General features: G+C 43.3%; 1 pseudogene; it reads left to right on the forward strand.

Moving 5' to 3' along the window:
* LOC122935154 overlaps nt 1–24106 on the forward strand; it is a 44725-nt pseudogene extending 20619 nt beyond the window's left edge.
* The last annotated feature ends 1158 nt before the right edge of the window (nt 24107–25264 follow it).

Below are 25264 nucleotides of genomic sequence, written 5' to 3' on the forward strand. Positions count from 1 at the left end.
CATTGAAATGATACTGTTCTGAGACTTTTCATTTCTTTGTCATTGGACAAACTTACAAAATCAGTGAGGGGTCAAATAATTATTTCCTCCACTGTATCTAACTATGCGTAATCTTCAATCCGAAGTCCATCCACTCTTAGATCCCCCTGTTAGCTTGCCAGCGAATCTTATACCTTATCTCATCAAACCAGAACTACCAGACATTCCACAATTCTGGGATACTCTAGGAGAAGTGTCTTTAATTTACTTGTTATCAGATCTGAAACAGAAGGAGAAAATCTCTATTCTAGACTACAATTATACTAAAGAAGGAGACTTCCTGGCAAAGTTTGAATTTAATAATATATGTCATGCTCTTCGCACCAAATTTATTACCACACCTACCCCATCTTGGTTTGAGCAGTTATCCTCCCACAACATCCTTCCTAGACATAGTATGTCGCTCCTGTACAACTGGTTGATCCCCAAAAAAGGAAACAGTACTCCAGCTTTTATAAGAGCTTGGGAAAGTGATTTAGATCGATCGTTTTCTTCTCAGGAGATTGATCTTATGTTCTTGAGATCTCATGGATTCTCCAGGTGTATAAAGGTGCAGGAACACTCTTTTAAAACCCTTACTAGGTGGTACAATGATCCCCACAAGCTCTTTAGAATGGGTTGTGCAGAAAATGATACATGTTGGAGGTGTGGGTCCCAGACAGGTACACTAAGCCATATCATGTGGAAATGCCCCCTGATTCGAACGTTCTGGGAACAGGTTGAGCAAAAAATTAATGAAATATGTGGCACTACAATAGAACTGACACCTTATTCAGTCCTTCTTTGGCTCCCTTCCAAGAACTGGAAACCTTCGAAGTTTGACTTACCCACCCTGCTCGTTCAATCAGCAAGGTTATTAATACCAGTTAACTGGCTTAGTACCTCTCCCCCTTCACTAAAAAATTGGTTTGAAAAGATTGACCAAGTTTTTCTGATGGAGGAACTTGGTAGCTGGGCAACCAGATCACACTCAAAGTTTCAAAGCCTGTGGAATCCATGGAAAGTGTTCCGCGACTCAATGATCTTGTAGGAGATTTCTACATTAGTCCCACCCATTATGCCGCTTCAGTTTGAGATCTGATATTGTACTCATGTCCATCATACATGATAGATTATGCTGTCTAATAAATATTGCATGTAGAGGGATTAGCTTGTCAATCATTATTGATATACTGTACCCATGCGTGAGTAGATTTCCTGAGATATTAAGTTGATACCAGCCTAGAGTGTACCAAGACTTTTTATATCCTGTTTACATTCACATGTAATAATATAAGCTGAGCTGTTATAGTTTTGTATGTAACCCTTAATAACATTTGTTATTGAGATAATATGTAATCTGTACATTATCCTCCCCTCCCCCCTCTTACCCTCCCCTTCCTCTACCTCCCCCCCCTCCCCTCTCACCCCCCTTCCTCTATCATCCCTCCTCATCTGATCTCATTAATATAACTTGATATCTGCTTGTCTTTGAAATACTTTCATTATTATGTCACTCGCATCTTGTTTGACTTTTATGATTTCTTAAATAAAAAGAGATATGTTAAAAAAATAAATAAAGAGATCTAGGGGTCCTCACCTTCAGGACGTACTGTCCAATAAGGGTACTGCTTCCTTTGACACTTATGGTGGAGAGACACTGGTAGTTGTGCCTTGTGATGAGCCTATGTAGTTATTAGGAGCTACTCCTGGCAAAAGCTTGGGTCATGTGAAAGGAGTCTGCTTTTATTGTGGCAAGAAGGGACATTTTGTGAATATTTGTCCGTACTTGCAGCATCAAGGTGTACACAAAAAGAAAAAAACTTTTAATCCTCAAATTACTATTGTGGTGTGAATGGGGAGCAAGAAAACCTACTTTTGTCTTTTACTGGTAGTACCCGTTTTCTCCTTTCTGCCGATGTGGCGCTAGAGTACAAAACTGAAAATCTAAGCATTTATCGACAGTGGGGCAGGAGTAAACTTGATTGATGGAGAGTTTGTATGCATTCATGGGTTGACTACTAGGGTTGACTACTAATGCATTAGAGAAAAGTATCTCTGTCTTTGCAATTGACTCAGCACCTCTAACCCAAAAATGCCTGTCACAGGTAGTGAATGACATTCATTTAAGAGTGGGTGATTTGCATCAGGAATCTATCTCCTGTTATGTATTGGAGGGTCTGCCTGCTCCGTTGGTGTTGGGCTTACCATGGTTAAGCAAACATAACCCTAACATCGACTGGCAAGCGAGACAGATTCTCGATTGGAGTGATTTTTGCACGGACAGTCTTAATGCATCATTCTCTATGGTGACCACTAAAACTGTACCCTCGTTCCTTTCAGAATTTTCTGATGTTTTCTCTGAGAGTGGTAATCAGGAGTTGCCTCCGCACCAGGAGTATGACTGTCCCGTCAATCTTATTCCCGGAGCTAAATTGCCCAAATCTCGGTTGTATAATCTTTCGGAACCCGAAAGAAAAGCCATGCGAGAGTATATTACCGAGAGTTTAGCAAAGGGACATATTAGACCATCCAAGTCCCCAGTGGCTGCTGGGTTTTTCTTTGTAAAGAAATAAGATGGTACCCTAAGACCATGCCTGGACTTCCGTGAGCTCAATCGTATTACCGTCCGTGATTCTTACCCCCTTCCTTTGATTCTGGATTTGTTTAGTCAGATTGTCGGTGCCAAGGTGTTCTCTAAATTGGATCTGAGGGGGGCATATAATCTGGTAAGGATCAAGGAGGGGGATGAGTGGAAGACCTCATTTAATACCCCTGAGGGTCATTTTGAAAACCTGGTCATGCCCTTTGGGTTAACAAATGCTCCTGCGGTTTTTCAACACTTTGTCAATGACATCTTTCATCATCTGGTGGGGAGGTTTGTCGTTGTATACCTTGATGACATACTAATTTATTCGCCTAATATGGAGACTCATCAGGATCATGTGAGACAGGTGTTACAGATCCTAAGAGAGAATAAGTTGTATGCTAAGATAGAAAAGTGTGTATTTGCTGTACAGGAAGTGCAATTTCTTGGTTACCTGCTCTCATCCTTAGGTTTGGATCCCGAGAAGGTCAGTGCCGTGTTGGACTGGGATCGACCCAGAAATCTAAAAGCGCTTATGCGGTTTTTGGGGTTTACCAACTACTACCGTAAATTTATCTTGAACTATTCATCGGTGGTTAAACCTTTAACAGACATGACTAGGAAGGGTGCGGATATTTCTGTCTGGTCTGATGCGGCATTAAAGGCCTTTTCCGCTGTGAAATAATATTTTGCTTCGGCCCCTATTCTGATGCAACCGGATGTAACTCACCCATTTATTGTTGAGGTTGACGCGTCCGAGGTAGGGGTAGGAGCAATCTTGTCGAAAGGTCCTTCACCTAGTAAATGGCGCCCATGTGCATTTTTTTCTAAAAAACTCTCTACTGCTGAAAGTAATTATGATGTGGGGAATAGGGAATTGCTGGCCATTGCCATTAAGTTGGCGTTCGAGGAATGGCGGCATTGTTTGGAAGGAGCAATTCACCCTATTACGGTAATTACGGATCACAAGAATCTGGCCTACCTGGAGTCGGCTAAGCAACTGAACCCAAGGTGGGTCAGATGGTCATTGTTTTCCACCAGATTTAACTTCATCGTCACTTAGCGCCCTGGGGTTAAGAACGTCAAGGCGAACGCTTTGTCGCGTAGCTTTCCTGGAAAGGGTGAGTCTAATGACCCTAGTCCCATTTTATCTGAAGGGGTAGTCATATCCACTCTTTATCCTGATCTTGAGGCCAGGGTGTTGGAGGCACAGGAGGATGCTCCGGACTCTTGTCCTCCGGGGAAGTTGTTTGTTCCCTCTGAATTACATCACAAGGTGTTTGAGGAACATCACTGTACGGTGCTTGTTGGGCACCCTGGGAGCAGATCGACTGTCGATCTCATCTCTCACAGATTTTGGTGGCGGGATTGCTTAAGTGTGTTGAGGACTATGAGTCAGCCTGTGGTACCTGTGCACGTGCTACGGTGACATATACTCGGCCTTCCGGATCTCTGCTTCCATTGCCCATCCCGTCCAGATCTTGGACCCATTTGTCCATGGATTTTATCACAGATTTACCGAATTCTTCAGTAAAAACTGTGATTCTGGTGGTTGTAGATCGTTTTAGTAAAATGGCACACTTTATTGCATTACCTAGTCTACCCAATGCTAAAACTCTTGCACAGATGTTTGTCGACAACATCGTGAAACTACATGACATTCTCTCTGATGTGGTGTCCGATAGAGGGACTCAGTTTGTTTCCAGATTCTGGAAAGCGTTCTGTACTCGTCTGGGTGTACAATTGTCCTTCTCTTCGGCTTTTCATCCTCAGTCGAACGGACAGACAGAGCGCACTAATCAGAATCTGGAGATTTACTTGAGATGTTTTGTTTCAGAGAATCAGGAAGAGTGGTCTTCATTTTGTCGTTGGCTGAGTTTGCTATAAATAACCGTAGACAGGAATCCACTGATAAGTCGCCGTGTTTTGGGGCATATGGGTTCCATCCACAGTTTGGTACATTTTCTGGTGCTCAAAATTCCGGCATTCCTGAGGAGGAACAATTTGTCTCTTCTTTGTCTTCTATTTGGCAGAAAATCCAAAATAACCTGAAAAAGATGGGCAACAGGTATAAGCATGTGCCTGACAGAGACGTATGAGTGGTCCGGACCTGAGAGTGGGTGATTCTGTGTGGTTGTCTACAAGAAACATTAAACTTATGGTACCTTCTTGGAAGTTGGGCCCAAGATTTATTGGTCCATATAAGATCACTGCCATTGTTAACCCTGTAGCCTTCCGTCTCAAACTTCCTCAGGCATTGAAAATCCATAACTTATTTCATAAATCGTTGCTAAAGAAATGTGTCGAACCTGTTGAGCCGTCCTCCTTGCCTCCCGCTCCTGTCATGGTGGACGGCAATTTAGAATTTCAGATCAGCAGGATTGTTGACTCCTGAGTTCTCCAGAGATCCTTCCAGTATCTCTTTTATTGGAGAGGGTACGGACCAGAGGAGAGGATGTGGGTTCCAGCGACCGATGTTAACGCTAGTCGTCTGGTGAGAGCATTCCACAGAGCTCATCCTGATAAGGTCGGTCCTGGGTGCCCGGAGGTCATCCGTAGAAGGGGGGGGGGGGGTACTGTCACATCTGTGACAGGTCTCAGAAGGTCTGAAAGATTATCTATGCATTAGTGATCTGACAGACTCTTTTGGTTTCACTTTGTCTGTGTGTTGCTGGTATGTGCACAACTCTTGTTCAGGTGTGGATCATGTGACCTTTACCTCGCCCTATTTAGTCTGACTTTTCCCATCACTCCTTGCTTGGGATAGCTTAATTTGGTCTTGGAAGAGCTGGAGTGTGGTTCGTGTTGAAGTCCTGTTCATCCTTCATCCTCTGAAGTTAAGTGTTCAGCTTGTCGTGTTTTGTATTCATTCTTTACCTCCTGGATCCAGACTTTGCTAAGGAGGAGCCACCAAACCACTACCAATTCAGATAGTTCTAGTGCATTTGGTGGCTGACCAGCAGGGTCGGACACATCATTGAAAAGCACTGTAGAATCAGGTAATATGTGTAGTCAGGAGATGGGCCTAGGTTAGAGTAGGCAGCATACAAGGATATCCGTGAGACAATGCTGAGATCAGGACAGGTGTCAGTAGGGTAATCCAAGAAACAGGTTTAGGTCAGGGAAGGCAACTAGAAGTCAGAGTCGGTAGTCAGGCTGGAGTAAGGTAAATGGGTAGTCAGACAGAAAATACACTTTTGCGTTTTACTAGAGACTAGAAAACCTAAAACTCAAGCTCCCTATCAGAGGGGAGGGCAACTTAAATACCTAGGGACAGGGTGGGAAAGGATTTGGACGTGCACATGCTGACCTTTTTAAGAGGCTGAGAGTAAGCATACATGTGCACTATAGACCAGGCCTGGAAGCCTTTAAAGTAGGCTTGGCTCGCAGAAGACCATGGTGGGTGGAACCAGAGCTGTGGAAGGAAGAGGAGTGGGGCCACTGTGAGTAGTGCAATGCCTGTACTTACAGGAAGGAGTGAGGCAGCAGTGGGCAAAGGATATCAGTACAACACTATTTCCTGACCCCATGGACTTCTGGGGAGGAAAATTGAAAAAGTGACTAGAAGTAGCCCACTTTGCTATTGCTGAATTGTCTTGTCAATACTTCATTGTAATTTCAGAGAGAGGTTTCAGCTCAGCAGTTGCCGTTATTACACCCAAATAGGCAACATTGTCCTGCACCATTGTCGAAAACATTACCTTTATCAAAATGAATCAGACACATGGATGCATGAAGATTTGCACACATTTTACCATGTGTCATGCCCTGCTCGGGCTACGTGCGGAGGTCTGCCAGATTAGCAGCACGTGTCTAGTCTTTTGTTTTGTTTTAGAGTCGAGCTAGATCCGCCTCCCTTCAGGTGCACTGGGTGGGGTTGTTGGTTTAAATTACACCCACTCCCAGTGTTCCGTGCGGGTTATAGCTTCTGTCTGGCTCTGTGGAAGTAAGGAAGGAAGGACTTGTTTTTTCTGCTCAGAAAAGATAAGTTGGTTATTGTTTTCTTGTTGTTTGCTGTCTAGGCTGTTAGAGAGACGCCTGTCCCCTCCAGGTTCTGAGGGAGCAGGCTGGCTCTATTCCCCTTCACCATCTTAGGGATTTTAGGGTATTTGCAGTCCAGGCACGAGGACACATTATTCCCACCTTAAGGGTCCGAATGTGGGCATAGCAGTATAGGGAGAGCTGGTAGGAAAATGTCAGGAGGTGACCCTGATTCCCAGCTTCTTGTCTAGATACTTGTTTGTTTATTTTTCTGTGTATCTGATGTCCTGTCCGCCGTGACATTATAACCCGCCATAACCTAGACTGCCATTTCGCAGCAGCCTTGAGATGGAGTCAATTAATTTGTTGGTTGATCGTATGCAGGAATTAACTTGGGAGGTAGCTGACCTCCGCAATGCTGTTGCACTTTGTCAGAATTGTCTGCTTCATGGCTCCGCTGGTGGGAGTCAGTCCAACCTTGAACCTAAGGTTGCTCTTCCTGATCGGTTTTCAGGGGGTGTGGATGACTTTATCTGCTTTAAAGAGTCATGCAAGTTATATTTTCGGCTGCGTCCATCTTCGTCAGGTGATGAAAGTCAGAGGGTTGGTATAATAATTTCTCTGCTTAAAGGGGACGCACAATCCTGGGCCTTTTCTCTGCCGCCCGGTTCTCTGGCCCTCCGCTCGGTAGAGGAATTTTTTTTTTTTTTTTTTTTTTTTGAACACAATAAGAAGATTTATTTATATATTTCACAATTTTAATCATAACATTACAAAAAAATAGGATCAATGAAAATGAGGAGATGAAGAACATTTGTTTGGAGTTAAGTATCTTCAATACCGTTATGACATGTCATATTAAGACAAGAGGTACATTGAAATTGAAAAGTCTGTTATCTTTTTCTTGCCATTCTTTACTTCATGCGTCAACCAGCAAGTTTAGCTCGGCTGCATCTGTATCTTTAAATTTTGCGTTTCTGGGACTGTATCTGCAGAGGAAGTCCAAAGTGTATATCTACAGTCTAGAAAGCCCCCTAACTAACCTTCCTTAAACTTGTTACCAACATTGCCATGAGGCCCTTGGCATTTCTGTATCTTTAAAAAATGGAAAGGAATATTAAATATTCCTGCCAAAGTTATAGTGGTATTGATACAATTGCAGCACTGGATGTTTACCGTGTGTCTTTTGTGTACCCTGAAGGTGTTTTTGTCTCATTGGTAAGTGCTCAGGGACACTATTCATCTGTAAGCCGAGATGTACAGATGGTACTGTTCTTTGTTCTTTAAGATATAGCAGTAATAAAATGCATGAGCATTTTACTACAAAGTAATATTTTTATTGTAATCTTTTTTTTTTTTTTTTTTTTTTTTTTTTTATTAACATTTATTTGAAGTATTCTTAATTGTACAATCGAATATAAGCATAAGTCTTACATAGACAATGTAGGCTTGTACAAGGTAAATGAATCAGTTACAAACAGTAACACAAACGTGGAACCATAACATGGACACATTAGATGTTTTAAGTTCAGTAGTGTGAATACTTTTCTATGAAAAATTGAGACAAAGAAAAGTTTATATTCCTATATCTTTCTAATATGTTAAGAAGATGACTAACAATCAACTCTTACTCAGATCTTAATGAACTCTCTACTAACTGTGTATCTCATGTATAAACCAGTCGGCCATAATCGTTTAATTGATATGGGTAGGGGTAGGGGTAGCTCTCCCTTGATTAGAGTGTCTGTGTTTGACCCACTTAGTCCATCTAGCTTTAAATTTTGGGAATTTGCGTGCTTCAGCAGCCGCTAGCTCTTCAAACCTGTATATAGAGTCGATCTTCTCTCTCCATAAATCTAAAGATGGAAGCTCGGTTGTGAGCCAGAAACGGGGTAAGGTGAGGCGTGCGGCCGTGAGAAGAGTGTGGAATAATGAAGGAATCTTTGAGATGGAGTCTGGTGGGGGCAGACTAAGTAAGGCAAGCTGGGGGTTTGATGGTATTGAGGTTTCGCATATTGTATTGCTCAATTTGAATATATCTTCCCACCAGCTTAATACTCGGGGGCATAGCCACCATATGTGGAAAAAGGAACCTTTAGACTCATTGCACCTCCAACACTTATCTGAATTAGAACTTCTGTATTTAGATGTGATGTCAGGGGTTTTGTACCACCTTGTCAATAATTTGTAACCATTTTCCTGAATGAGGACACACCTTGAGGATTTATGAGGGGTAATATATAGTTTGTTTAGGTCTTGTGTTGAGAAAGAGATATTCAAATCCTTTTCCCACAAGCCCACATAAGCCGGTTTTGGCATGTTGATGGGAGTACTCAGTCTTTTGTAAAGTTGAGAGATAGGTTTGCTAATTGTTGATTGGCTACATATTTGACCTTCAAACCAAGTAAGTGGTCTGAGGAGAGATTGAAGGGGAATGTGTTTAGCAATATAGTTGCGGAGGAAAGATATTGGAGAAGGAAGTGAATCTGAGTTAGAGAGTAGTGTGGCCATATCTTTTTTGTTTGCTATCTTCCCTTCTATGTCAAGTAAAGATAAAATAGGCATTTGTGATGTTTTAAGTGATTTGGGGAGGCATTTTTTCAACTCCAATGGAGCTAGCTCCAACACATCTCTCACTTGAATCAAGGGTGAGGGCAAGGGAAAACCCCAATTGGATTCTTGAAACCATTTCCATGTTTTGAGCGAAGAGTTTATGATCTGGCTGGCTTTGGAAAAGGAGGCAAGTTTTTCCCCATCGCCCGTCAGTAGTGTCCTAAATGAGGATTGGACTATGGAGGACTCCATTTCTACCCACGATTTATGGGATGGTTCACGAAACCAATCAAGAATTCTGGTTAAATGGATGGCTTTGTTGTAGAGATGGGGGTTGGGAAGGCCAATACCTCCCATTTCCCTGGGTTTTTGTAGGGTAGTAGTCGCCAGTCTCGGGCTTTTTTGTTTCCATATAAATTTACGGACCATTTTTATTAAGGTAGTGAAATATTTATTCTTAACTGGGATAGGTAGTACTTGTTGAACGTAGTTAAGTCTAGGAATAATGAGGGAGGTGACTAAGTTTTTCCTCCCAAACCACGACAGCGTCCCAAGATCTAGGTGGTGGAGCTGGTCTGATATAGATTGAAGTAATAGGTTATAATTGAGATTAAAGAGGTTATCGGGATCTCGGCCTATTTTAATTCCCAAGTAAGTAATGTAGGGGCTGTCCCAGTTAAAGGGTGATTTAGCTTTTAAGGAGGGAAGTAAGGACTTTGGGATACCGATACCCATAGCTTGGGATTTGTTCATATTAATTTTAAAATTGGACAGGGGGCCGAATCGTTCTAGTAAGTTATAAATGGCGGGTAAGGAGGTCAGTGGGTTTGTGGTAAGGATTAAAAGATCATCCGCAAAAGCTGCGGTCTTGTGTTCTTGTTTTCCCATTTTTATCCCCGCAATTTTTGGATCTTGCCGGATAGTTTGTAAAAGTGACTCCATGGTTATTACGAACAGGAGGGGGGATAGGGGGCAACCTTGTCTCGTGCCATTTCTAATTACAAACGAGGGGGATATGATGTCATTTACCAGCACTGATGCAGAGGCCTTGGAATACATGGCAAATATAGCATCTATGAAAGGGGTAGGAAAGTCAAATTTTTTTAGTGCACAGCGCATGAAATCCCAGCTGACCCTGTCAAATGCTTTCTCTGCATCAGTGCTTAGCAATGTCAGGGGGATACGTTTATTTTTTGCGTAAAAAATGGCGTTTAGAATTCTGGCTGTGTTATCTTTCCCTTCTCGGCCTTTTACAAAACCTGTCTGATCTCTATGAATCAGGTCCGGAAGGAAAGGGGCGAGACGGTTAGCCAACATTTTAGCAAGAAGTTTTAAGTCTAAATTTAGTAAGGAGATAGGCCGGTAGTTTGAGCACTGAGATGGGTCCTTACCTTCTTTGGGAAGAATGGTAATATGGGCTTTAGTCATTTCTGCTGAGAGGGGTAAGCCAAGGAGGGAGCTATTACTTATCTGTAACAAATGTGGGATAAGGGTTTCACCAAAGGAGCGATAATAAAGGGCCGGAAGACCGTCTGGACCAGGGGCTTTACCATGTGGGAGATTATCTATGGTCTTTTTAAGTTCTTCAGAATTGAAGGGAGCAATGAGAGCTGACTTTTGAGTTTCAGACAGTTTGGGGAGATTGATAGCAGTGAGGAAGGATTCTATGGAATCTGAAATTGTTGAAATTTGATCTTTTTGCTTGCTTTGTGGGATGTTATACAATGTTTGATAGTAGTCTTGGAACTGATCTGCAATTTCTTCAGAAGTTATGGCCAAACCTCCTTCTCTTTTATTTATTTTACTAATATGGTTTTGGACTTTCCTCTTTTTTATGAGGCCCATCATTAACTTGGAGGCTTTGTTGCCGTGAGCAAAGTATTTAAATTGGGAGTGCAAATAGAGTCTAGCTGATTGTGTATTAAGGAGGTTTTTTAGTTCTGATCTGAGATCATTAAGTTGGGAGAGGTGAGAGGTTAGTAAGGACTTCTTGTGTATCTCTTCTATTTTTTGGATTTCTGAAAGGAGCAGTTCCATCTTCGCCGTCCTCTCTTTTTTGAGTTGGGTTCCAAGTTTAATGAATTGCCCTCTTATGTAGGCTTTGTGTGCATCCCACACCACATGGGGGGAGGTCTCAGGAATGGCGTTTAGGTGGAAGTACTCCTCCAGGTGGCTTTGTACTTGCTTTTTAAGTTCCGGGATGGTAATTAGTTGTTCGTTTAACCTCCATTTGAATGCTTTGGGTATGTTTTGGGGGATGGAAATCGATAAGTAAATGGGGGAGTGATCTGAGAGGTGTATGGAACCAATCTTGGCGTTTGTGCAAAATTGGAGGTGTTCTTTAGAAATAAAGAGATAATCCAATCTGTGGTAGGAGTGATGCATATTGGAATAAAAAGTGTAGTCCCTACCTAGGGGGTTTAGGATCCTCCAAACATCCACCAACTGAAGATGGCTGAGTTGTTTGTGGATAATCCTAAGTTTTTTTTGGGAGAGAGAGGATTTCTTAGAGGTGGAATCTAAAATGGGATTAAGTGAGATGTTAAAATCTCCGCCCATAACGACTATCCCTTCTTTAAACTTTTCTACTACAGGGGAGATTTCGTTATACCATTTGTGTTGAAGGGTGTTAGGGGCGTAAATATTGATAAATGTGTATACCTGGTTTGCAAAGGTACCTTTCACCATTATGTATCGGCCTTCCGGATCTTGTATATGGGAGACATGTTGGAATGAACTACCTTTTCTGAAACCTATGCTGACTCCTCTGGAAGCTGAAGAGTCGGATCCGCTATGATACCACACTGGAAAATTAGAAAATGAAAAGTTAGGATAGTGATCAGTTTTATAGTGTGTCTCCTGAAGAAAAATAATAGAGCAATTCTCTTTTTTCAGTAGAGAAAATATCTGAGCTCTTTTTGAAGGTGATTTTAAGCCTTTGACATTATATGAGGAAATTCGGAGATCCGTCATGGCATAGGTAATAGGGAATATCTCATAAACGCTATTGTGGCATGGGTGTAGACGGATACCAAGTCTCCAGCCTCCAGAGGAGCAAACACCTCGCCTACATGACCTAGATTGTCATCAAAGTTCAAGTTTTTCGTAGCAGCACAGTGTCCCTGTAAACTAACAACAACATAAACAAAAAGTGAGCAATATGCCCGGGTTAGTGTGCGGGCCATTGCTGAACAGTACAACAAATAACTTTTAGAACTACTTTGAGTAGTATTAGTTAGTGGTAAGGAGGGGGGGGGGAGAAGGGAAATGGATTAGGTATCAATATGAGCACCCTATGAAGAAGTTAGTAACCATCTGGGGAACAATAGGTGTGTGACTATAGAGAGTATACCATATCTCTGATGAAGCAAGTTGACAGGAGACAGGATTGGGATAGGTATAAGAGCATTTAAAGAGAGAAAAAAGTGGAGAATGAATCAATATTCTTTAGCAGCGAATACATAGTGGTAACTAATTGGATATCAATTGTCCACTTGTAAACGTCTTGGAGATGGACCTCGGGCGTTTTTCCTGTGTCTTTGAGACTTTGGTGTTCGCTGTTTTTCCCAAGGATCCAAGTTGGGTATCTCTGGAAGCTCTAGAAGGTCCTGGACAGGGTCCCAATTTAGGATGTTTAAAGGACCGCAGCCTAGCAGATCATATAGTGACTCCAATTCTTGATGTGAAGTGATAGACAGTCTGCGTCCTTCAAACATAAAGGAGACTCCAAAAGGAAAGGACCAACGGTAAAGAATCCTCTTGGACCTAAGCCAATCTGTGAGAGGCTTAAGTGCTCTTCTCTTCCTCAGGGTGGACTGGGCCAGGTCTTGGAAGATGAGGATGTCTTTTCCTTCCCATTGTATGGGGCCTCCGGATCTTGCTTTATACATAATCGCTTCCTTCACTGGGAATGCCAGGAACTTACAGATCACGTCCCTGGGAGGATCAGCCGTTGCAGGTTTTGGTTTTAAAGCCCTATGGGCCCTCTCCAGGATAACTTCGTGGGCTGTGTCAGGTCCCAGAATCATGAGGCATATCTGTACTACTGTGTAGGGAAGATCTCCTGCGGATACAGATTCGGGGATGCCACGGAAGCGAAGGTTGTTGCGTCTTCCTCTATTCTCCTGGTCTTCAATTGCGCTGTATAAGCTATTAAGATTCTTTTGAATCAGGGAGACGCTACTTATGACCGCTTTCTGATGTTGAATGACGCTTGCCTGGTTTTCTTCCAGGGCCTCTACTCTTCTCCCTATCTGCCTCACATCAAGTTTAATGGATGATAGGTCAGAGCTGATAGGTTCTAATGCAGAGGATAGCGAAGACGCCAGGGCTTCTTTCAGGAAAGATCTGGAGATGGGGAGGTTGTCTATCTCCTCTCCACCTTCCCATTCTTGGGCTGGGATTTCCGCCTGTTTGCGGCTTGAGGCGTTTGGAGTGTCTGGCGCCGTTTTTTGTTCTCTGGCCGCGACCGTAGCAGCTGCTTTTTTCAAAAATTTATCCATCTCTCCATTCGTTGGATTTAATCTTTGCTGGCTAGCTGCTTCCCCAGCTTTGGAGCCACCTATTTTTACCATTTTGGTTAATTCAAGCTGGTATGCCACGCTATTAGGGTGAATAATGGTTATGGCATCAAGGTTAGGCCATCTCGCTCTGTATTTTCTTTATGCCTAAATTGTTGCAGCTAGAGTTCTTTTGTCATTTTGGGTAGTTGTTCCAAATATGACGCTGTCACTTTAAATCTGGGTCCAGGTATGACACTGTCCCTTTAAATCTGGTAATGCAGAGTGAAACCCCACCGCAGCCTGCAGATTTCTGGACCTTAAGCTGATCTGACAGGGAGGGGCAGGAAAGGTAAATAGATGCTGTTAAGATTTATGGTAGGGGAATAAAGCCCGATGTATTTTCCTGCAGTATTGTACTATGAACAATTGGGACACTATCTCTTTAAATTCGGCGATTTAGCTGAGCAGCAACTTCTATGCTCGGAGTTTAATCGGCAAGGCAGAACAGATCCAGCAAGTGTGCAGCCACAGCCCGACACTACAAACAAGCGCAAGGGCCGAGAAAGAGCTGCTGGCAGCCGACGGTGTGATTAGGAGCCACTGGAGCCTATGTGGTAAGACACAGATTATGCCGCTGGAGCTCCTATTTGTCCGGATTATAGTCGGCACAGGGGGGGGGGGGGTACCTTATTACTTGTGTCCGGCGCTGTTGATGTTAGGAACCGCTGCCGAGCTGGTGGATGTTTTGGCTCCTAAAATGGCGCCTGTTTGGACCCTGGGCATTCCAGCACAGCGTGCTCTGTTTAAATTGTTCAGCCACTTCGGGTTATCCGGAGGAGAAAGATCTTCTTAGCGGCTGTAGGGACTTCCCGGTATCAGCGTGTTCTTCACACTGTAGTTCTGGAGACGGATGCCTAGTGTGATGGCGCCTGGGGCTCCGTTCTCCGTTTAGGCCGCAAGCTGTGTTTGCCTTTTCCTTGGGTCGACTGCCTCCCAAAAAGGGTCTGATTGATTCAGAGGACAATGTCTAATCAGTCGTAAGGTTTATAAAGTCCAGAGACTAAACTGTAATGCAGGATGTCTCAGGATAGAATCCAGATCGCAGGAGCTTCAGCAAGGCACTTCCTCCTTGTTCGGCAGTTGGCCACGCCCCCGGTAGAGGAATTTTTTAAAGCCTTGGGATTAATTTATGATGACCCAGATCGGGTCTCGATGGCGGAATCTAAATTGCGTAATTCATCACAGGGTGAACATACTGCAGAGACTTACTGCGTTGAATTTAGGAGATGGGCTACCGAGTCAGGGTGGAATGACCCCACGTTACGTAGTCAGTTTTGTCAGGGGTTATCTGAGAGATTGAAAGATGCCCTTGCTTTTCATGAGTACCCAGATTCTTTGGAGAATGCAATGTCTTTGGCAGTACGGTTAGATAGACGTATTAGAGAGAGGTGTAAGGCTCCGTCCGCGCAAGGGATCCCTTCTGTGAGTGGTTTCGTCTCACCTGCTCCCCAGGGTGATATGACATTTAACTCTGGGGTAGGGGAGGAACCCATGCAGCTGGGTCAGGTATCTTTCCATTCTGGTAGTAGAGACTTTAGGAGATTGTATAAACTATGTTACTACTGTGGGAAAAGTGGTCATTTTATTTTTGGTTGTCATTTTGTAAAACTGCATGTTGATGAGAAAGAGAAAAAAAAAAACCTTCCTGACTCTTGGTAGCATGAATGGAGTGGTGGAGCAAGCAGGTATGAAAGCTCCCTGTAATACTCGTTTTCTCCTTCCAGCTATGGTGGCGCTAGACTCAAGATTTTTTTGTTGTTGAAGTATTTATTGACTGTGGTGCTGGGGTAAACCTTATTGATTCTCTTTTTCTTCAAAGTCTGGAGCTAAGTACTTGCAAGTTAGAAATAGAGATTCCGATTTTTGCAATTGATTCTTCCCCTCTTTCTCAAAGGAGTCTCACTCATATTGCCCATGGTATTCAGTTAAGGGTGGGTGATTCACATGTTGAGATTATGTCTTGTTTTGTCATGAAGGACTTGCCCGCTCCTATAGTCTTAGGGTTACTGTGGTTGACAAAACATAACCCAATTATAGATTGGCAAGCAAGACAGATCATTGGTTGGAGTGAATTTTGTTTGGATAATTGTCTTGGCACATCTATCTCTGGTGTGTCTACTACAGCTCTACCTCAGTATCTCTCAGATTTTGCAGATGTCTTTTCGGAGGGTGGGACTCAGGAATTGCCCCCTCATCGTGACTATGATTGTCCAGTGAATCTCATCCCAGGTGGTAAGTTGCCAAAGTCTCGGCTTTACAATCTTTCTCAACCCGAAAGAGAGGTCATGCGGAAGTATATTGCCGAGAGTTTGGCAAAAGGTCATATTAGGCCATCTAAGTCTCCGGTGGCAGTAGGTTTTTTCTTTGTAAAGAAAAAGGATGGATCGCTGAGACCTTGTCTGGATTTCCAGGAATTGAACAGTATCACGGTCCGTGATCCGTATCCCCTTCCTTTGATCTTCGACCTTTTTGATCAGATTGTTGGAGCCAAGGTGTTCTCCAAGTTGGATTTGAGAGGGGCCTACAATCTGATCAGAATCAAGGAAGGGGATGAGTGGAAAACGGCCTTCAACACGCACGAGGGTCATTTCGAGAATCTGGTTATGCCTTTTGGGTTGACAAATGCGCCAGCAGTATTACAGCGATTTGTCAATGACATTTTCCATCATTTTGTGGGGAGGTTCATGGTAGTTTACTTGGATGACATACTCTCCTGATCTGAAGACCCATCAGGATCAAGTGAGACAGGTTTTGACGATCCTTCGGGAGAATAAATTATATGCCAAATTAGAGAAATAGGTGTTTTCTGTGCAGGAGCTTCCGTTTCTTGGATATCTGCTTTCTGACTCTGGTTTTCGTATGGACCCTGAAAAAGTCCGGGCGGTTCTGGAATGGGACCGACCAGAGAATCAGAAAGCTTTGATGCGGTTTTTAGGGTTTACTAATTATTATAGAAAATGTATTTTGAACTATTCTACCATTGTAAGACCTCTGACCAATGTGACTAAGAAGGGCGCCGACGTCTCTGTCTGGTCGGATGAGGCATTGCAGGCCTTTTTGACTATTAAGGAATGTTTTGCGTCTGCTTCCATTCTGGTGCAGCCCGACGTGTCTCAGCCATTCATGGTGGAGGTTGATGCATCAGAAGTGGGGGTTGGAGCAGTGCTGTCACAGGGTTCATCTCCTGGCAAATGGGTTCCGTGTGCTTTTTTTCCAAGAAGCTCCCGGTCGCCGAGAGGAACTATGATATAGGAGATAGAGAATTTCTGGCCATTAAAGGGAGTCTGTCACCACATTTGAGCATATTAGACTGATTAAATAGCGTTATATGTGCCACCGAGAACTTAAAAACTGTACCTTTGTTGTATCTAATGGAGTTTTCTTTTAGCCAAAAGTTAACTTTTAAGATTCTGTAAATGCGCCCTCTCACGTGCCCAGGGCGGCGTCTCAATCGTATGAGCCCCAGGCAGCACCTCCTCAACGGCTCATAACCCCGCCCTCCGTGTGCCTCTGCCCGCCCGTTTACTCTCCTCCTCTCCTTTTCCACTGCGGATGCGCGGTCAAATTTGTAACGGGCGCAGTGGAAAAGGAGAGAGGAGGAGAGTAAACGGGCGGGCAGAGGCACACGGAGGGCGGGGTTATGAGCCGTTGAAGAGGTGCTGCCTGGGGCTCGGACGATTGAGACGCCGCCCTGGGCACTTGAGAGGGCGCATTTACAGAATCTTAAAAGTTCATTTTTGGCTGAAAGAAAACTCCATTAGATACAACAAAGGTACCGTTTTTAAGTTCTCGGTGGCACATATAACGCTATTTGATCAGTCTAATATGCTCAAATGTGGTGACAGACTCCCTTTAAATTGGCCTTTGAGGAATGGCGTCACTGGTTGGAGGGGGCGTCTCACCCCGTTACAGTATATATACGGATCATAAGAATATGGCTTATCTGCAATCTGCCAAGCGTCTGAACCCTAGACAGGCCAGATGGTCACTGTTTTTTACAGGTTCAATTTTGTGGTTACTTTTCGCCCGGGGGCTAAAAACATCAAGGCAGATGCGTTGTCTCGCAGTTTTTCTGGGGGACGTGATTCAGAGGATCCTGCTCCGATTTTGGCTGATGGGGTGGTGGTCTCCGCTCTGTGCCCCGAATTGGAGATGGAGGTGTTGGGAGCCCAGGAGGGGGCTCCTGGTTCTTGTCCCCCAGGGAGGTTGTTTGTTCCTGAAGGACTGCTATACAAGGTATTCAAGGAACATCACGATACTGTCCTGGTGGTAAGTCCACCTTTGACCTTGTGTCCCGGAGGTTCTGGTGGCCCGGGTTACGTAAGAGCATTGAGGATTACGTGGCAGCTTGTGAAACCTGTGCACGGTCAAAGGTTGCTCATACTCGACCTGCTGGTTCACTTCTTCCTTTGTCTATGGACTTCATCACGGATCTGCCGAGTTCCTCCTGAAAACAGTTATTTTGGTGGTTGTTGACCGTTTTAGTAAAATGGCTCACTTTATATCGTTAGATAGTCTGCCCAATGCCAAGACTTGTGCAGATTTTTGTTGATAATATCGGGAAATTGCATGGCATTCCTTCGTATGTGGTTTCTGATAGGGGCACACAGTTTGTCTCCAGGTTTTGGAGGGCGTTCTGTTCTCGGCTTGGTATTCAACTTTCGTTCTCTTTGGCTTTTCATCCGCAGTCGAATCAAAATCTGGAGACCTACTTGAGGTGCTTTGAGGCTGAGAATCAGGAGGACTGGTCCTTATTCTTGTCCCTAGCAGTTTGCTTTGAATAACTGTAGGCAGGAGTCCACGGGTAAGTCGCCATTTTTTGGCGCATACGGTTTTCATCCTCAGTTTTGTACCTTTTCTGGTACTAGTTCCTCTGGGATGCCAGAGGAGCAGAGATTTTCTTTTGCCTTGTCTTCTATCTGGCGGAGGATCCAAGTGAATTTGGAGAAGATGGGTGAGAGGTATAAGCGAATGGCTGACAGGAGACGTGTGACTGGTCCGGACTAGAGATGTCCCAAACTATTTGCCGGCGAATAGTTCCCGGCGAACATAGCTTGTTCGCGTTCGCCGCTGCGGGCGAACATATGCGATGCTCGGTCCGCCTCCTATACGTCATCATTGAGCAAATTTTGATCCTGTACCTCACAGTCAGCAGACACATTCCAGCCAATCAGCATACCCTCCCTCCCAGACCCTCCCACCGCCTATCAAAAAGCAAGTGTCACAAAGTTGTACTCGCAATGCGATTAATACAGGTTATATTAATCGCATTGCGATTACAACTTAGAGCTGGGTTCCTAATGGTTATATTGATAGAATATAACGAAGATTGAGAATATAGCGCTATATTCGTTGTCAATTCTAGCAATACAACCATTAGGAACTCAGATCTAAGTTGTAATCGGAATGTGAATAATGCAGGTTATATTAATCGCATTGCGAATTCAACTTAGAGCTAAGTTCCTAATGGTTGAATTGCTAGAATTGCCGAATATAACAAATATAGCGCTATATTCTCAATCTTCGTTATATTCTAGCAATACAACCATTAGGAACCCAGCAGCTCTAAGTTGAATTCGCAATGCGATTAATATAACCTGCATTAATCGCATTGCGATTACAACTTTCTCAAATCCGACAGTACATTCTAGCATGGAGCCGTTCCCATGGTGATGGGGACGCTCCATGAGCACGGAAGTTGGCAGAAGCTCTAAGTTGAAATCGCAATGCGATTAATTCAAGTTCTATAAATCGCATTGCGATTTTAACAGAACTTCTGCTGACTTCCGTGCTCATGGAGCGTCCCCATCACCATGGGAACGACTCCATGCTAGAATGTACTGTCGGATTTGAGAAAGTTGAAATTGCAATGCGATTAATTCAAATTCTATAAATCGCATTGCGATTTTAACTTACCACACTCTGCGTCAACTACGTAATTTTCCATGGGAGTTTTGCCATGTATCCCCCTCCGGCATGCCACAGTCCAGGTGTTAGTCCCCTTGAAACAACTTTTCCATCACTATTGTGGCCACAAAGAGTACCTGTGGGTTTTCAAATTCGCCTTCCTATTGATGTCTATTGCGGTTCGCCCGGTTCGCACGTTTGCAAACATTTGCGGAAATTCGCGTTCGCCGTTCACGAACGGAAAATTTTATGTTCGCGACATCACTAGTCCGGACCTGTGTGTGGGTGATCTGGTGTGGTTGTCCACTAAAAATATTAAACTAAGAGTGCCATCTTGGAAACTGGGTCCAAGATTTATTGGACAGTACAAAATATCTGCGATCGTCAATCCAGTAGCGTTTCGGCTGGATCTTCCGCAAACTTGGAGGATCCATAATGTGTTCCACAGGTCTTTACTGAAAAAATATGTAAAAATCCGGTGGAACCATCGCAATTGCCTCCTCTTCCTGTTCTGGTTGTGGAAATTTAGAGTTCGATATCTCCAGGGTTCTTGACTCTAGAGTTCTTTCGGGTTCCCTTCAGTACCTGGTACACTGGAGGGGATACGGCCCTGAGAAAAGGATGTGGGTTCCGGCGCTGGATGTCAGTACCAGCCGACTGGTGAGGGCTTTTCACAGATCCCACCCGGATAAGGTTGGTCCGGGGTGTCCGGAGGTTACCCGTAGGGGGGGGGGAACTGTCATGCCCTGCTCGGGCTAAGTGTGGAGGTCTGCCAGATTAGCAGCACGTGTCTAGTCTTTTGTTTTGTTTTGGAGTTGAGCTAGATCCGCCTCCCTTCAGGTGCACTGGGTGGGGTTGTTGGTTTAATTTACACCCACTCCCAGTGTTCCATGCGGGTTATAGCTTCTGTCTGGCTCTGTGGAAGTAAGGAAGGAAGAAATATGCCTGCAAAATAAAATGAATAGGGAATGCAAATGGATTGGAGTAAAGAGGGATAATAAGAAGAAGGAAGGAATAGATCAAATGAAGAACGAACCCGAAGACAAAAGAATAGGTTGAAAACCCCTGATATCGGATTAGGAAAGCAATGTTCCAGATAGAAACCCACAGGACAACCAAGGGAGGGTGGGGAGGGGAGGGGTGGGATGGGGGGATTATACATTTTCTGTTATATACTGTTGATATGAGGAAAGAAACAGAATAAAGATAGGGATAGATTTTTTGATAGGAATAATGGATAAATAGACATTAAATGCCTGTGAACTCTCTTGATTCTGTCAATGTGTATGTTATCTGTTCTTTCCTTTGTGTTTTATGGAACTTTTTGTATGATGAAAATTGAAAATAAAACAGTTTATTAAAAAAAAAAAAAAAAAAAAGGAAGGAAGGATTGGCTTTTCCTGCTCAGAAAAGATAAGTTGGTTATTGTTTTCTTGTTGTTTGCTGTCTAGGCTGTTAGAGAGACGCCTGTCCCCTCCAGGTTCTGAGGGAGCAAGCTGGCTCTATTCCCCTTCACCATCTTAGGGATTTTAGGGTATTTGCAGTCCAGGCACGAGGACACATTATTCCCACCTTAAGGGTCTGAATGTGGGCATAGCAGTATAGGGAGAGCTGGTAGGAAAATGTCAGGAGGTGACCCTGATTCCCAGCTTCTTGCTTAGATACTTGTTTGTTTATTTTTCTGTGTATCTGATGTCCTGTCCGCCGTGACACCATGATGACAATGATTAGATCTGCTATTGTTGACAGTAGATGTTTATCACCAACCTAATGAAGCAACTGCTGATAAATGTATATGTATCCTAAGATAAATGTGAGTAAATGGGGCAGTTGTTCTAACACCATAACATGTCAGTATAAAAACTGGCCATGAAATGCAAAGAAATTGTAATCAAGGGAATGTTATGGCAGCTGGTGTGGAAACACTGTACCAGCCAACCGGTTTGACTTTGGGCTAGATCTAAGGGTGTTATCCAGCCAGTCCGCAGGTATTCACCCTTTATCCCCAAACAGGAATTTAGACTTCACTGCAGGAAACCACCAGGCCGCTACCTTCTGGAATAGTCCCAATGTGGTTGGGCATCTGACTTTTGGGAGTCAGATACACTGGTGCAGGGCACCGAGAGATTAATCAAACTCATAGTCAGTGACAGGCCAAGGTCAGGACAGGCAGAATACATGGAAATCTGAGAACCATAACCAAGGTCACGGCAAGCGGCACTGGATCAATATGAAAAATCATGCACAGGTCAGGTTAGGCAATAGAGAAACAATAAAGAAACAGGCAGAGGTAGGCACACCGACCAGGGAAGGTGCCTTAAATATCTACTGGTTGCTAGTCATTGGTTGGTGAAGATTAGGATGTAAAGCAGCAGCAGTGAGCTTGAGCCTCCTGTGTAACAGGGGAATTATTATATAATTAGGTTTGGTAAAAATGATGTATAGCTATTGAAGGGCCGCAGTGCAGTGTCCAGATGTCCTCTCCAAATATCCCAACAACCGATCACATACTATCAGAACATTGTATATTTCATTATAGTCATAAAATAAGAATCACAATAAAAATTTATTTTTGAGATAAAAAATAAATAAATATATACTGTACATGTAATGAAAAGATATTTAATCCAGCTCAGCACCATGGGAAAGATCATCTAATCCTATTAAAAACAAAACCTCATGATGCTATATAAGGGTAAAGGTTCAAGGAATCTGGCAACCCCAATGCAAAGAAGCAAAATGAGAAAAACTGGCTACACTACATCCTCAAAGGACACAAAATGTGGGTCAATAAAGGGGTTCTGAAGCTTTTTATTACTGGTCATGTATCCTTTGCAGAGATCATCAGATTCTGATCGGTGGGGGTCCGACACCCGGGAATTCTGCCGATCAGCTGTTTGAGAAGGCAGTGGCGCTGGATGTAGCACCGCGGCCTTCTTGCTGTTTCCCGCAGGCCAGTGATGTCATGACTACTACTATAAATTGACATTTCTGCCAAATTTACAATGGTAAAATATAATAATTTCTTGATTGCAGATATGGAAACATGCTTAGTGTGTCCTAACGATCACTGGTCAAATGGAAGAAGAGATTCCTGCGTTCCAAGACCGATTGAATTCCTGTCTTATGGAAACACACTGGGGTCATCTCTAATTATTATAAATCTTACATTTTGCCTTGTGACTATAGTTGTGTTGGGGATATTTATAAAAAATAAAGATTCTCCGATTGTTAAAGCCAATAACCAGAATCTCAGTTTCATACTTCTCCTCTCACTCATCTTCTCATTTTTATGTCCTCTCTTATTCATTGGACGTCCCTCAGATATATCATGTCTCCTCCGACAAGTGGCTTTTGGAATCACTTTTAGCCTTGCAGTTTCTTCAGTCTTAGCTAAAACAGTGACTGTAGTCTTGGCTTTTCAAGCCATTAAACCAGGTAGGACACTGAGGCAGTGGATGAAGAGACACCTCTCCACATCCTTACTTGTTATAGGTTCATCTGGAGAAGTTTTGATCTGTGTCCTCTGGTTGTTTTATTCTCCACCATTCCCAGATTATAACACTGGACTAGAGGTTGGAAAGATAATCTTACAATGTATTGAGGGATCTGTCATTGCTTTCTACTTGTCCATTGGCTACATTGGATTTCTGGCAATGATGAGCTTTATTGTAGCTTTCTTGGCCAGAAGACTTCCAGACACCTTCAATGAGGCTCAGTACATCACCTTCAGCATGCTGGTGTTCTGCAGTGTGTGGATCTCCTTCATCCCACCCTACCTCAGCACCAAAGGAAAATACATGGTGGCTGTGGAGGTTTTTGCCATCTCCTCTTCCAGTGCTGGACTTCTGGGCTGTATCTTTTATTCCCAAATGTTACATTATTCTACTGAGACCAGAACTCAACACAAAGTCCAATGTAAGGGTCATAAGAAGACATTGTACAGGAGAATTTTGATTTGTGTTTCAATGTACAGTTGTAGCCGAGCTAAACTTGACTCTGATAACACATGGCACAGTCTTATCTTGGTTTTCTCGTGACAAAAGCCATTGAAATCCATTGAAAAGTTAGTTACCTTTTTCTTCCTATTCTTTACTTAATGCGTTAACCATCAAGTTTATCTCGGCTGCATCTGTATTTATTACTCTTTTATATTTGTATTATTTAGTTATATATCTACTCTCGTATCGGTCTGGATCTTCCTCAATCAGTTTTTTAATTAAAAAGGGGTTATCTGAGTCAAATCAATATATGTTAAGGTGGCTTAAAACATTATTAAAAACACATTTCTAATGTACATTCATTATTTATTCTGCTGTGTTTCCACACGCCCGATGCGGGTCACGTGACCCCTGCCGTCACTCACCAGGCTCCGGTGGTGACGTCTCGTTTACAGGCTTCTCCCTGCTTGAGGAAGGGGCCCGACTCTGTAAACGAAACGTCAGAGCCTTTGGTGCCCGCCCCCTCTCTCTGTATCTGGCTGCCGCGGCTCCTGTGAGAGATTGCTCATGCGCGATCCTTATCAGTGCCGGCAGCCGTGAAGAAAGATTCCATGGATTCCAAAGCTCCCTCCCTCCGGTCCACCAGTGTGCCCGCTGCCCTGCGTCTGACGATCTGTACTAGCCCCAGCTGGTAGCTCAAAACTACCCCCAGGAACATCACAAAGTAAATGATTGTCCATAATATAGATATTGCTGTGATATAGCTTAGATACATATAGGTGTCATAGAGCTTAGATACATTTAGGTGTCATAGAGCTTAGATACATATAAGTGTCATAGAGCTTAGATACCTATAGTTGTCACAGAGCTTAGATACAAATAAGTGTCATAGAGCTTAGATACATAAAACAGTCATATAGCTTAGATACATATAGGTGTCATAGAGCTTAGATACATATAGCAGTCATATAACTTAGATACATATAGCTGTCATATAGCTTAGATACATATAGCTGCCATAGAGCTTAGATACATATAGCAGTCATATAGCTTAGATACATATAGTTGCCATAGAGCTTAGATACATATAGCTGCCATATAGCTTAGATACATATAGGTGTCATAGAGCTTAGATACATATAGGGGTCATACAGTGGAGGAAATAATTATTTGACCCCTCACTGATTTTGTAAGTTTGTCCAATGACAAAGAAATGAAAAGTCTCAGAACAGTATCATTTCAATGGTAGGTTTATTGTAACAGTGGCAGATAGCACATCAAAAGGAAAATCGAAAAAATAACTTTAAATAAAAGATAGCAACTGATTTGCATTTCATTGAGTGAAATAAGTATTTGAACCCTCTAACAAAAAAAGACTTAATACTTGGTGGAAAAACCCTTGTTTGCAAGCACAGAGGTCAAACGTTTCTTGTAATTGATGACCAAGTTTGCGCACATTTTAGGAGGAATGTTGGTCCACTCCTCTTTGCAGATCATCTCTAAATCCCTAAGGTTTCGAGGCTGTCTCTGTGCAACTCTGAGCTTGAGCTCCCTCCATAGGTTTTCGATTGGATTAAGGTCCGGAGACTGACTAGGCCACTCCATGACCTTAATGTGCTTCTTCTTGAGCCACTCCTTTGTTGCCTTTGCTGTATGTTTTGGGTCATTGTCGTGCTGGAACACCCATCCACGACCCATTTTCAGTTTCCTGGCAG

This window comes from Bufo gargarizans, chromosome 4 (assembly GCF_014858855.1).
Source record: "Bufo gargarizans isolate SCDJY-AF-19 chromosome 4, ASM1485885v1, whole genome shotgun sequence".
Classification (NCBI taxonomy): Eukaryota; Metazoa; Chordata; class Amphibia; order Anura; family Bufonidae; genus Bufo; species Bufo gargarizans.